We start from the raw sequence: 14,500 nt of genomic DNA, 5'->3' as shown, positions 1-14,500 counted from the left end.
CAAAAACAGTGACAATTTGTTGTTGACAAAGGACAGCTGGACATATAAAGGGCCCCATTGCCTTCAGTAGCTTAGGGCCTCGTCAAACCTAAACCTAGTTGCCACCTTTTGTTCTGGCAAAATACAAAGTGGGGAGGTTAGGGGGCAATTCCCCCACCAAAAAAAATCTGGTGATGAAGTTTTTGGAGAAATGTCAAAAGAAAAGCAAAAACCCAAAACAAGCCCATGGCTGCCTGGGTGCCAAGTTTGTGTTCCCTTCCGTTCGGTTGGTGCCGGAACAAGTGGAGTGCACACTTTCTGGGAACTGTAGTTTTGTGAATCGGAACTCTTTTGAGTGGGGAACTGCAGTTCCCAGGAATGTGCGAGAGAAGTCACATGCTTCAAATGTGCATTAGATGTGCTTTAGACGTACAGTGCAGATTCGTCCAAAGATCTATGCAATCTGAGAGAAGTGGAGACAAAAGGAGGAGCTTTTCTGGTTTTCTGATTCCCTGCTTCCAGTCACCAGCTGAATGAACCCACATAAGAATATTATGGGCGTAGGGGGAGCATGGCTTTGCTTTTGAAAGAGAATGGAGTTTTGCTCGTGGAACCATCTGCATAGGGTAATGTCCGGAAAAATCTGGACGTATGGCAGCCCTGAGGCTGAGGCTCCAATACTTTGGCCACCTCATGAGAAGAGAAGACTCCCTGGAAAAGACCCTGATGTTGGGAAAGATGGAGGGCACAAGGAGAAGGGGAGGACAGAGGACGAGATGGTTGGACAGTGTTCTCGAAGCTACAAACATGAGTCTGACCAAACTGCAGGAGGCAGTGGAAGACAGGAGTGCCTGGCGTTCTCTGGTCCATGGGGTCACGAAGAGTCGGACATGACTAAATGACTAAACAACAACAAAAACAACATGGCAGCCCTGCCTGAAACCTTGTTAAAACTTAAAATTGGATTGGAGCTTGAATGCCCAAACCAGTTTGGATCTCTTAGATATACAGTGGTACCTCGGGTTACATACGCTTCAGGTTACAGACTCCGCTAACCCAGAAATGGTGCTTCAGGTTAAGAACTTTGCTTCAGGATGAGAACAGAAATTGTGCTCTGGTGACACGGCGGCAGGAGGAGGCCCCATTAGCTAAAGTGGTGCTCCAGGTTAAGAACAGTTTCAGGTTAAGAACGGACCTCTGGAATGAATTAAGTACTTAACCCGAGGTACCACTGTACTGTTGTAGCTCTTTAAGAGTCATGGCTTCCCCACAAAGAATTCTGGGAATGTTATTTGTTAAGGATGCTGAGCTTTGTTGAAAGACCCTTAACAAGCTACACTTCTCATGATTCTTTGGGGGCAGCCAGGGCTCTTAAAGCGGTGTAACAGAGTTCTAAATGTGTGGTGCGTGAAACTGGATTGAACTGTGAATTGGATTTGGAACCTTGGCCTTGTGTGGACCTGCCCATGGGCTCACTGAGTGGTTTTTCAGGCAGTTTACTAGCTTTTTCAGCCTTGGTTCTTGAACTATCGAATGAGGATTAGTGCAAGCCACGTCACAAGGTTTTTCAGAGTGTGAGGAAACTGCTCTTTGCCCTGTGAGTTAATAAGATAAAGATCTAAAAATAAAAGAAATCATACCAAACCCAGACTTTCACCATAAATGTAATCAATGTAATCGGGGGGGGGGGGGGAGTAATAATCTGTTCTATTTTTGAGTGCATTATGTAATAAACAACTTTGGAGGTCTTGCAAAAGATCGATGTCATGCAACTCTGGGAGAAGCAATGTCAGAGTTGCATTAATAGACTGAAATGGCACTGCAAAGCACAGTACCAACAATTATTTCTGTGCAAATTGCAAGAGACAAATTGCAAAGCCTATTAAGATGTTAATGGGGAAATACTGTAACTAAGATTGCCAAGCCGTCTGACGCGTGGCCTTGAGCTACATTGATGGGATCTTGTTCCATTGCACACTTTTTCTCCTTCTCCATGTTCTTCATTATGATCAGGCAATCAGATGTTTCAAGCATATTTTTTTTAAAAAACAGAGAAGTAGCTTTGAAATGGTAAAAATAAAACAAAATCATTTATTTCGATAGGGCTACTATGTTTGCATTATTCCATACAAACCAGCTTAAGTATTGTTGTTGAGTCGTTTAGTCGTGTCCGACTCTTCGTGACCCCATGGATCAGAGCACGCCAGGCACTCTTGTCTTCCACTGCCTCCCGCAGTTTCATCAAGCTCATGCTGGTAGCTTTGAGAACACTGTCCAACCATCTTGTCCTCTGTCGTCCCCTTCTCCTTGTGCCCTCCATCTTTCCCAACATCAGGGTCTTTTCCAGGGAGCCTTCTCTTCTCATAAGGTGGCCAAAGTCTTGGAGCCTCAGCTTCAGGATCTGTCCTTCTGGTGAGCACTCAGGGCTGATTTCCTTCAGAATGGATAGGTTTGATCTTCTTGCAGTCCATGGGACTCTCAAGAGTCTCCTCCATAGAAACATAATAAAACATTAAACATTTTAAAACTTCCCCATACAGGGCTGACTTCAGATGTCTTCTAAAGGTTATCTAGTTATCTATCTGCCTGACTCAGGGATCACAGAACTCCATATTCTCCAACATTTCTCCGATAAAAGGACATCCTAAGGAAAAGGCATGGGTGGCGCTGTGGTCTAAACCTTGGGCTTGCCGATTGGAAGGTCAGTGGTTCAAATCCCCGCAATGGGGTGAGCTCCCATTGCTCGGTCCCAGCTCCTGCCAACCTAGCATGAAAGCATGTCAAAGTGCAAGTAGATAAATAGGTACCGCTCCAGCGGGAAGGTAAACGGCGTTTCCGTGCACTGCTCTGGTTTCTCCAGAAGCGGCATAGTCATGCTGGTCACATGATCTGGAAAAACTGTCTGCCGACAAACGCCGGCTCCCTCGTTCAGTAAAGCGAGGTGAGCGCTGCAACCCCAGAGTTCTTTGCGACTGGACTTAACTGTCAGGGGTCCTTTACCTTTACCTTTTTTTAAAGGAAAAGCTGGACATTCCAGGAGCAAATCAGAAACTGAAACATCTTCTGTAAATCCGGGACTGTCCCTGGAAAATAGAGACACCTCGTGTTAAGTTGTGTGCAAACATATCAGACGACACAGCGATTCTTCCAAAGCAGCTCTTTATTTGTAAGCTGGAACAGAACTGGACTGAGGAGCTCAGTCAGCCTGCTTATATAGAGCTCCACTAGAATGTAACAGTAACCATTTTCTGTAACTAGCCAATCACTGAATGTCACTTTCGATCCTTCATTTGCATAACTATCTACAGTATCGCCCTGCTGGCCCAGGGTGAGAACTTCAGTACATAACACCTGGAGGGTCTGGAATATGGTATAATTGTGTTCTTCCCCTGCATGCCACACTCGCCCCCCAATTCTGCCCACAACTCATTTTAGCCATTCTGCCAGTGTGTCTTCACTGGTGCAGCCAATGAACTGGTGACACATTTCACCAGTCTGCATGAAGGTGTTGCCAAACTGGTTTTTCTTATGTATCTTATAGCCTCTCAGCTGGTGTATCTGGAATATGGGATGGCACCCTAAATACTATTCTAAATCTGATCCTTCTGATTTCTGGATTAATCCTCTTCTGTTATTTTATCCGTATTGCCCAACTCTACAGATCTATCCTCCGTATATCTCGTCTTCACATCTTAATGCTTCTGCTGCAGGCCAAACACTCATGGCCTCTTTGCCTTGGAACAGGAAGAGAAACTGCAGACATGATTTCCACCACCAGCTCCTAGGTGAAAGTTTTATTCAGAACCGCAGGATCTACTGGGGCACCACTAGTGAGAGTGAGCTGGGGGCTGTGACCTGGAAGTACACCTATCTGGTGCAACTTTTGGTCGGAAGACACTGCCCAGTATTTGTTGCTGTTTCTAGATTTTTTGTCTCTTTGAAGGTCCAGACAGTCCACTAAATGGTGGAGAGGTAAGGATGTTCTCTCATGCAAACTGATTTTTTTCAGAGAAAGCCACACCTGTGACTATGGTGTCTTGTCATCCAGCTTTCAAAGACAAAGAAGCTCTGCTAAGACAACAAAAATGTCAGTGAGTCTTTTAATCCTACTGATTCTATCCGCGAGCCTCTTTCCGCCAGAGGCACGATGATCAGTGGCGTAGTGTGGGTTGTCAGCACCCGGGGCAAGGCAAGTAATTTGCGCCCCCTAACCCGTGGATTTGCGCCCCCTAACCCTAACCCCCAGATGTTGCGCCCGGTGCGGCCGGCCCCCCCTGCACCCCCCACGCTACGCCACTGACGATAATCACCTGCAAGAAAGCTTTCTCAGCAAGGCCGCCCCATTTATGGGATGCCCTCTCTGAATGCAAAAGGATTCAAGGTCTTGCTGAGTGTAGGGATGCCAGAATGGAACTCACCCTGTCTCTGATCTGTCCCTCTGCCATCTCAATCTTTTGTTTGTAAACTATGAAGCAAAAGACAAACCAGAGAGAAAGAGAGGAGGACCCTAGTTTAGCCCTGGTGTGCTAGTTTTTAATGTGTGAGGGTGGTTTTTATTATGTGTGGAAGCATTTAAAATTAAAATTTCAACCTGCAGTCTGAAATGCTTGGTGCAAACGTTATCACAGGAGCAGAAGAAATGTTCCCCTGTGGCTTCTTCCCAGTCTGTAGTAGTAATATAATATAAGAATAACAATAATTTATTATTTATATCCCGCCCATCTGGCTGGGTTTCCCCAGCCACTCTAGGCGGCTCCCAACAGAATATTAAAAACACGGTAAAACATCAAACATTAAAAACTTCCCTAAACAGGGCTGCCTTCAAATGTCTTCTAAAAGTCAGATAGTTGTTTATTTCCTTGACATCTGATGGGAGGGCGTTCCACAGGGTGAGCGCCGCTACTGAGAAGGCCCTCTGCCTGGTTCCCTGTTAGTTCACTTCTTGCAGGGAGGGAACTGCCAGAAGGCCCTCAGAGCTGGACCTCAGTGTCCGAGCTGAACGATGGGGGTGGAGACGCTCCTTCAGGTATACTGGTATGCTGGTAATGGCAGCAGGTTAGAATCACATACACTGGGGGAGATTACAGGAGTCGCGTCTCTCCTGTAGAGCTGTGCATTGCTCCTCGCCTGCAGCACAAACTTAATATAAAGTCACAAAATTAAAAGATTCCTGCTTCTTGGGAGAAAAGCGATGACAAACCTAGACAGCATCTTAAAAAGCAGAGGCATCACCTTGCCAACAAAGGTCCGTATAGTTAAAGCTCACGGAAGTGAGAGCTGGAACATAAAGAAGGCTGATCGCCGAAGAATTGATGCTTTTGAATTATGGTGCTGGAGGAGACTCTTGAGAGTCCCACGGACTGCAAGAAGATCAAACCTCTCCATTCTTAAGGAAATCAGCCCTGGTGACATCAGGGGAGAGCTTACAGTTGTATTTGCATCAATAGGCTCCCCCTACTGGTGATAAACTCCCACTAGACTCACCCCTTTCCGAGTGGGTGGAGTCAATTTTGCTGTTATTCCAGTGCCTAAGCCAATACCTCTCACATGCTGTAATCAATAAAGTTGTGGTCTTTTCTAGCCCATAAACCTAAAATACTGTGTCCATGTGTCTTTCTTATCCCAAGCTAAGGGTGCAGGTCCTCAAATCACAACTTTACATTGGAAATGTACAGTGCCACTGTATTCTGCTCTGGTCAGACCTCACCTGGAGTACTGTGTCCAGTTCTGGGCACCACAATTCAAGAAGGACACTGACAAACTGGAACGTGTCCAGAGGAGGGCAACCAAAATGGTCAAAGGCCTGGAAACGATGCCTTATGAGGAACGGCTAAGGGAGCTGGGCATGCTTAGCCTGGAGAAGAGGAGGTTAAGGGGTGATATGATAGCCATGTTCAAATATATAAAAGGAGGTCACATAGAGGAGGGAGAAAGGTTGTTTTCTGCTGCTCCAGAGAAGCGGACACGGAGCAATGGATCCAAACTACAAGAAAGAAGATTCCACCTAAACATTAGGAAGAACTTCCTGACAGTAAGAGCTGTTCGACAGTGGAATTTGCTGCCAAGGAGTGTGGTGGAGTCTCCTACTTTGGAGGTCTTTAAGCAGAGGCTTGACAACCATATGTCAGGAGTGCTCTGATGGTGTTTCCTGCTTGGCAGGGGGTTGGACTCGATGGCCCTTGTGGTCTCTTCCAACTCTATGATTCTATGATTTTATGATTCTATGATTCTATGAATCTACTCTGGATCAACATTGAGTAGAATTCCATGACAAAACTGCTCCATCATGCAACTGATGACCAAGGTACGAACAGTATCCCGGATCTGGTCTTGTGTATGTTGAGCCAAGGCCACTCTTAGGATTCTAGGAAGAGAAGTCTTAGCAGTGTGTTAGCAAGTGTTTAGTAGACAATACACCAGAAACTTTCAGCCAGTGTTTCGCAGCATTGCACCTAATCAAGACATATCAGCTAATGGAAACTCACGAAAGGCAGTTCACATTTCGCTTTGATAATCAGTTCCCCGAAGTTTGCAACGGTTTGCATGAATGCTACCAAACAACTGAACTCATTTGAAAAAGCAGCTGGAGCTGCCTTTTCCATGCCGTCTATTGCAACGCTCTTAAGCTCAAATTGGTTGTTTTGCCAGCCTGGCTGTGACTTCCCTGAGTGTTCTTACTGTTGCTTTTATGGGGGGGGGAGGGGAACTGCTCAGTTGAAGTTAAAGTAAAGGTAAAGGGACCCCTGACCATTAAGTCCAGTCGTGACTGACTCTGGGGTTGTGGTGCTCATCTCGCTTTACTGGCCGAGGGACCCGGGGTACAGCTTCCGGGTCATGTGGCCAGCATGACTAAGCCGCTTCTGGCGAACCAGAGCAGCGCACGGAAACGCTGTTTACCTTCCCGCCAGAGTGGTACCTATTTATCTACTTGCACTTTGATGCGCTTTCAAACTGCTAGGTTGGCAGGAGCAGGGACTGAGCAACGGGAGCTCACCCCATCACAGGGATTCGAACCGCCGACCTTCTGATCGGCAAGTCCTAGGCTCTGTGGTTTAACCCACAGCGCCACCCGCGTCCCTTAGTTGAAGTTACCTTGAAGTAAATAACATCAGTGCCAGTTATTTGCTTTTCAATAAACATGATGATGATGATAAACACCCTATGAATCTAAGGGGCTTGCATTTACCGTGGTACCTTGGTTCTCAAACGCCTTGGTTCCCAAACGCCAAAAACCCAGAAGTAAGTGTTCTGGTTTTCAAACATTTTTGGGACGCCGAATATCCGATGCAGCTGTTGGCTATTGTTTCTGGGGCGCTTGCACCAATCAGAAGCTTCGCCTTGGTTTTTGAACATTTCAGAAGTCAAATGGACTTCCGGAACGGATTAAGTTTGGTGCTTTCGTTTTTGCCATTTATTTTGCATTTTTTGCTTTTGACGCTTTTTTGGTTAATTTGTTTTTCTGACTGTGTGGGTGGTAATTTCTATCATCTACAATACTGTCTTATTCGTTTTATAGTACAGTACATTGATTATTGCTTTCATTTTATGGATCAATGGTCTCGTTAGATAGTAAAATTCATGTTAAATTGCTGTTTTAGGGGTTGTTTTTAAAAGTCTGGAACGGATTAATCTGTTTTCCATTACTTGCTATGGGAAAGCGTGCCTTGGTTTTGGAACTCCTTGGTTTTGGAACAGACTTCCAGAATGGATTAAGTTTGAGAACCACGGTACTACTGTAAAGGTTACTGGAGAAAAGTGGGTGGAGGGAGAGTGACATACCAAATTAAGTTTGAGAACCAGGTACCACTGTATTGCAAAAGTCCAATGTAAGGGAAGAAATAACATCTCCTTTTATCCCCTTGAGGTCTCACCAGGGATGAGGGGCAAGGTAGAGCAGGAGTGAGAGAGGAGTGAAAGGGTTATTTCACTTTTTTGCTGGGCCTTTGCATTAGGAAAAATTAGTTACTCTCTGGAGATGGCCAGAGAAAGGACAGATGATTCCCTCCTCCACGAGTCCCCTGCACTTATCACAAGACTTGGAAAAGGAGAAGTTGGCGGTGACCACAAATAAAAGTTGAGGAGTAACTCAGTTCAAAATGTCTAGACGTAAGCTCCCCCCCGCCTTATTTCTTTACACTGCTCTGGGTACTTCAGTGCACTTGAAAGCACAATGTTTGTAAGCGCCAACCCACCCGCCATCCTAATTTGCCCAGAAGCACCCTGGGCAAATTAGAGATGGCAAACTCTCCAAGCAGGGCCTTTTTCCTGGGGGGACGCAGGGGGACACATACCCCTAGACATTTTGTGAATCTAAGTTTGGCCTCATTGAGGGGCAGTATTTCAATATGAGTAGAGAAATGAGAGTACCCTTAAGCATTTTTTTTAGGGGGGAAAAAAAGCACTGCTTCCAAGTGTCTCTATTTTCCAGGGACAGTCCCGGATTTACAGAAGCCGTCCCAGTTTCTCCTTTGATCCCAGAATGTCCCGCTTTTCATTAGGACGCTTCTATTTTCATCAGAGAAATGTTGAAGGGTACGGTGGGATGTCCCTGTTTTCATTGGAGAAATGCTGGAGGATATGATGTTATGCTACCCCTGAGCTACTGAGATAAGTAACCACACAACCTTTAGAAGACATCTGAAGACAGACCTGTAGTGGGAGGTTTTTTTTTTAAAAAAAAATAGTATGTTTTTATATCTGTTCGAAGCTGCCCAGGGTGGCTGGGGAAACCCAGTCAGATGGGTGGGGTATAAATAACAATATTTTTTTATTATTTGAAGTGTAGGTAGGTTCCCACAAGGCAAGACACAGTGATAACAGCAAGAACCTTTATTGAGCTACATAACTGGGGAAACAGAGGCAAAGCAACTGCTTATATACATTTCTGAAGGCCTGGGCTACTCCCACTCCCAATGTGATTGGCTGTCTAAACTTCCAAACTGCAAATCATGACTCAGAGTTCAAGGGCCAATGGCAGAGGCCCAAATCCTGAAATGTTCTGCGATTGGACAACATGTATCGAATCAGAACACAGGAGCTCAGAATACTTAGTCCAGACTCAAGCTCAGGCAAACACAGAACACTGAAAACATAACATGTTGTTGTTGTTGTTGTTGTTGTTGTTGTTGTTGTTGTTGTTGTTGTTGTTGTTACTACTACTATTATTATTAGGTAGCTGGGATTTCACCAACACTCTGATGTGCAGTGTGATCAGTGAACCTGTAAAGAAAGTGAAAAACCAAGCCTTTCCTACCTGTTAGGCCTAGCGGGGAAGGAACATGGGAAGTGAAAAGGGCAGAGCTGCAAAAGGAAAGCAAAGGTGGTAAATCTTGTTGTTGTTTAGTCGTTTAGTTGTGTCTGACTCTTTGTGAGCCCATGGACCAGAGCACGCCAGGCACTCCTGTCTTCCACTGCCTCCCGCAGTTTGGTCAAACTCATGCTGGTCGCTTCGAGAACACTGTCCAACCATCTCATCCTCTGTCGCCCCCTTCTCCTTCAGCCCTCCATCTTTCCCAACATCAGGGTCTTTTCTTTTCCAGGGAGTCTTCTCTTCTCATGAGGTGGCCAAAGTATTGGAGCCTCAGCTTTACAATCTGTCCTTCCAGTGAGCACTCAGGGCTGATTTTCTTCAGAATGGATATGTTTGATCTTCTTGCAGTCCATGGGACTCTCAAGAGTCTCCTCCAGCACCAGAATTCAAAAAGCATCAATTCTTCAGCAATCAGCCTTCTTTATGGTCCAGCTCTTACTTCCATACATCACTACTGGGAAAACCATAGCTTTAACTATACAGACCTTTGTTGGCAAGGTGATGTCTCTGCTTTTTAAGATGCTGTCTAGGTTTCTCATTGCTTTTCTCCCAAGAAGCAGGTGTCTTTTAATTTCGTGGCTGCTGTCACCATCTGCAGTGATCATGGAGCCCAAGAAAGTAAAATCTCTCACTGTCTCCATTTCTTCCCCTTCTATTTGTCAGGAGGTGATGGGCCCAGTGGCCATGATCTTCGTTTTTTTGATGTTGAGCTTCAGACTATATTTTGCGCTCTCCTCTTTCACCCTCATTAAAAGATTCTTTAATTCCTCCTCACTTTCTGCCATCAAGGTTGTGTCATCTGCATATCTGATGTTAGGTGACCCTAAAACGTAATAGATGGCCATGGACCAGTCACTGTCTTGCAGCCTTACCCTGCTGCTTCTGAAGAGCACTTTAGCCACAGGGAGAAACCACCTCTGTTTGCAAGGCATTTCCCTGTTTTCCAGTTTGGTACATTTGTAACCTGGGTTGTGTAGATTTGCGATAGCTGAATACGACGCGTGGGTGACATTGACTGACAGCAGGCAGCATGCAATAGCTGGATGGGATGAGGGAGAGGAGTATGTGTACATAGTGTACTTTGGGCAATATTTGTGGTTTGGCATGTACATAAGAAGAAGAGAAGAAGAAGAAGAGTTTGGATTTGATATCCCGCCTTTCACTCCCCTTCAGGAGTCTCAAAGCGGCTAACATTCTCCTTTCCCTTCCTCCCCACAACAAACACTCTGTGAGGTGAGTGGGGCCGAGAGACTTCAAAGAAGTGTGACTGGCCCAAGGTCACCCAGCAGCTGCATGTGGAGGAGCAGAGACGCGAACCCGGTTCCCCAGATTACGAGACTACCACTCTTAACCACTACACCACACTGGCAATACTTGTCAGGTAATTGTGGCCTGGTGCCCACAATATATAATGGCTGGCCTATTCCTCAAACAGTATACTGGGCCTAGAACATCCTACTGGATCTCAAGAGCTCTGAGTCAGCCCTGACGGCATCAGTAGAGTTTGTGTCATCGTCCCCGTCCCCTCCCCCGCCACCGCCGCCGCAAGAAAGTCCACCTAAATTTGCATTTATATTTATGTTTTTACCTTGTATTTTTATGTTGCGAACTGACCTGAGATCTACGGACGAAAGACGATATGCAAATGTCATAAATAAAAAATAAATGAATAGAAATATTTGACACAGCTGTTGGGAGAAGGTGTTGGGCGTTCTCTCTGTGTGAGAGAGAATCATTTGTTGCGTGTTCAGACCTTTAAACCTCCCCCTTAAATAAATTCAGACAAGACTCAAATTTTGGTTTGGTTTTGGGCAGAATTTCGGCCACAACTGTTTTGATTACAGCAAGTGAGTGGTTGCATAGGCTCTGGTTTGACTAGCTCCCTGCACTGTTGCAGGTAGCGCTGACCCAGGGCACCAGCATAGGTCAGCCTAGGGTGAAAACCTGGATAAGCGGATAAGAAGTTTCTATGTACACCAACCATCTTCACACCTGTCTCTTCTCCATCAAGGCAAACAAGAGGCATTACCAGGCTTCAATAATCATAGAATCATAGAGTTGGAAGAGACCACAAGGGCCATCGAGTCCAACCCCCTGCCAAGCAGGAAACACCATCAGAGCACTCCTGACATACGGTTGTCAAGCCTCTGCTTAAAGACCTCCAAAGAAGGAGACTCCACCACACTCCTTGGCAGCAAATTCCACTGTCGAACAGCTCTTACTGTCAGGAAGTTCTTCCTAATGTTTAGGTGGAATCTTCTTTCTTGTAGTTTGGATCCATTGCTCCGTGTCCGCTTCTCTGGAGCAGCAGAAAACAACCTTTCTCCCTCCTCTATGTGACATCCTATGAGAGCATCTTCCTGCCAGATAAATGTTCTTAAGAAGGTCACAAGGCCAAGGGCCATCAAGAGCTATGGCCTGAAAGAGTCACAAGGGATCCGGAGGGTTGCCTTTGGCCTCTGAGCCTGAGCTTCCCCCTCCTTTGATAGAATCAGAGAATTGGAAGGGATCCTGAAGATGCCCTCGTCCAGGCATGGCCAAACTTGGCCCTCCAGATGTTTTGGGACTACAGCCCTTGACTACTGGTCCTGTAAGCTAGGAATGATGGGAGTTGTAGTCCCAAAACAGCTGGAGGGCCAAGTTTGGCCATGCCTGCCCTAGTCCAACCCCCTGCAATGCCGAAATATGCAGTTATCCTATATGGGGATTGTTATGTACTGAGTTGAATAGGATCCAAATGCAGCAGTCTGATTGGTCCTAGAAGAATAGGATCCAAAATGCAGCAGTCTGACTGGTCCTAGAACAATAGGATTCAGAATGCAGCAGTCTGATTGGTCCTAGAACAATGCAGCAGTATGATTGGTCCGCAGGAGCCACCCAATCCAGCTCCAGGTGGAAGTGAATCCGCAACCTGATTGGCCTACAGGAGAATCTCGGAATTAGCCAATCACGTGCGGCCCATTGTGTAAATAATGTATATAAAGCAGATATTTTGGGGAAACTTTCATTCCTCACTTTCTCAACTTCACCCAGGTCCAGGAAGTGGGTTGCAGTTTGCCTGCTTATTTACAGCAACGTATTTCTGTTGGGGACGTGGGTGGCACTTTGGTCTAAACCACAGAGCCTAGGGCTTGCCGATCGGAAGGTCAGTGGTTCAAATCCCTGCAACGGGGTGAACTCCTATTGTTCAGTCCCAGCTCCTGCCAACCTGGCAGTTCAAAAGCACGTCAAAGTGCAAGTAGATAAATAGGTACCACTCCAGCGGGAAGGTAAACAGCGTTTCCGTACACTGCTCTGGTTTCGCCAGAAGCAGCTTAGTCCTGCTGGCCACATGACCCGGAAAAACTGTCTGCGGTCAAACGTTGGCTCCCTCGACCAGTAAAGCAAGATGAGTGCCGCAACCCCAGAGTCGTTCGTGACTGGACTTAACTGTCAGGGGTCCTTTACCTTTTCCTATTTCTTTACTATATTGTAGGATGTAGGTAGAAAGATAGATACAGTGGTACCTTGGTTCTCAAACGCCTTAGAACTCAAACAACTTGGAACCCAAACACTGCAAACCCAGAAGTAAGTTTTTCCGTTTGCAAACTTTTTTCAGAAGCCGAACGTGCTCCGTTTTGAGTGCCACGCTTCCATTTTGAGTGTTACGCTGAGATCTGTCTGTTTTTGCTATTTATTATGTGTTTTTGTTTTTGCAGCTCTTTTTGTGTGTGTGACTGTGTGGAACCCAGTTCAGCTACTGATTGATTGATTGATTGATTGATTGAGTGACTGCGGTACATTGTTTATCGCTTTCATTTTATGGATCAATGGTCACGCTAGATAGTAATATCCATGTTAAATTGCTGTTTCAGGGGTTGTTTTTAAAAGTCTGGAACGGATTAATCCATTTTGCATTACTTTCTATGGGAAACCGTACCTTGGTTTTGGAATGTTTTGGTTTTGGAACGGACTTCCAGAATGGATTAAGTCTGAGAACCAAGGTACCACTGTACAGTGGTACATTGGGTTAAGTACTTAATTCGTTCCGGAGGTCCGTACTTAACCTGAAACTGTTCTTAACCTGAAGCACCACTTTAGCTAATGGGGCCTCCTGCTGCTGCCACGCCGCCGGAGCACGATTTCTGTTCTCATCCTGAAGTAAAGTTCTTAACCTGAGGCACTATTTCTGGGGTAACGGAATCTGTAACCTGAAGCGTATGTAACCTGAAGTGTATGTAACCCGAGGTACCACTGTATATAAAAGAATGCAAATTTGTCACGGCACCTTTCTGATTTCTTTACAGAAGGTAGATTTCCGGGGAGGGGTGGGGAGTGAGTTGTTTTTCCCCCTGAAAGGGGGGTAGTAGGCCAAATTACTGCGAGAAGCCAAGTTACAGGGAACCAGGCAGAGGGCCTTCTCGGTAGTGGCGCCCTCCCTGTGGAACGCCCTCCCACCAGATGTCAAAGAGAACAACAACTACCAGACTTTTAGAAGACATCTGAAGGCAGCCCTGTTTAGGGAAGCTTTTAATGTTTGATGTATCATAGTATTTTAATATTCTTTTGGAAGCCGCCCAGAGTGGCTGGGGAAACCCAGCCAGATGGGCGGGGTATAAATAATAAATTATTATTATTATTATTATTATTATTATTATTATTATTATTATTATTATTATTAAATAAGTTTGGGAACCTCTGAAGTTGGACATGCATCTGAACAGCTCCCATAGGAACTATCAGCATCGACAATCTTACGCAAGAGAGGTGGTGCAAAGGACGAAGGAAGGAGGACGTTCCTACTTTTCCACAGTTCTGATTTGCTGGGTTATGTGATCGGGTTACCCTCCCAAGCTGCAGTGGTGCAGAAGGAAATTTCCTCTGCGTTGTTAGGTGACTGGACTGAAGTGAAGCAAAGTGACACACTGACTCAGACTTGGCCGGTCGGAAAGCCTTGAGCTGATGATGTTACGTGTTTGGCTGCATGAACTGAGATTGGCACCACACCCTTGGCACGGGGCCTGGGCCAACTTTAAACTGAAGTAAACCCCAACCTGCAACTATGTCTGGCTGATTGAGTATGAGGCTGTACATTATTGTGAAATAAAGGCATTTGAAGTGGCTCATCCACTCTCTTTTTTTCCTAGGCAATGTTGCCGATGGCACATCACCTGACTCTTGAAGCTGCAGGCAATCCAAGCAGTGGCTAAACTGACAGGTCCAATAAGAAGA

This window comes from Podarcis liolepis (assembly GCF_965112155.1).
Source record: "Podarcis liolepis genome assembly, chromosome: 5".
In the NCBI taxonomy this organism is placed as follows: Eukaryota; Metazoa; Chordata; class Lepidosauria; order Squamata; family Lacertidae; genus Podarcis; species Podarcis liolepis.
This window is presented reverse-complemented; position numbering follows the sequence as displayed.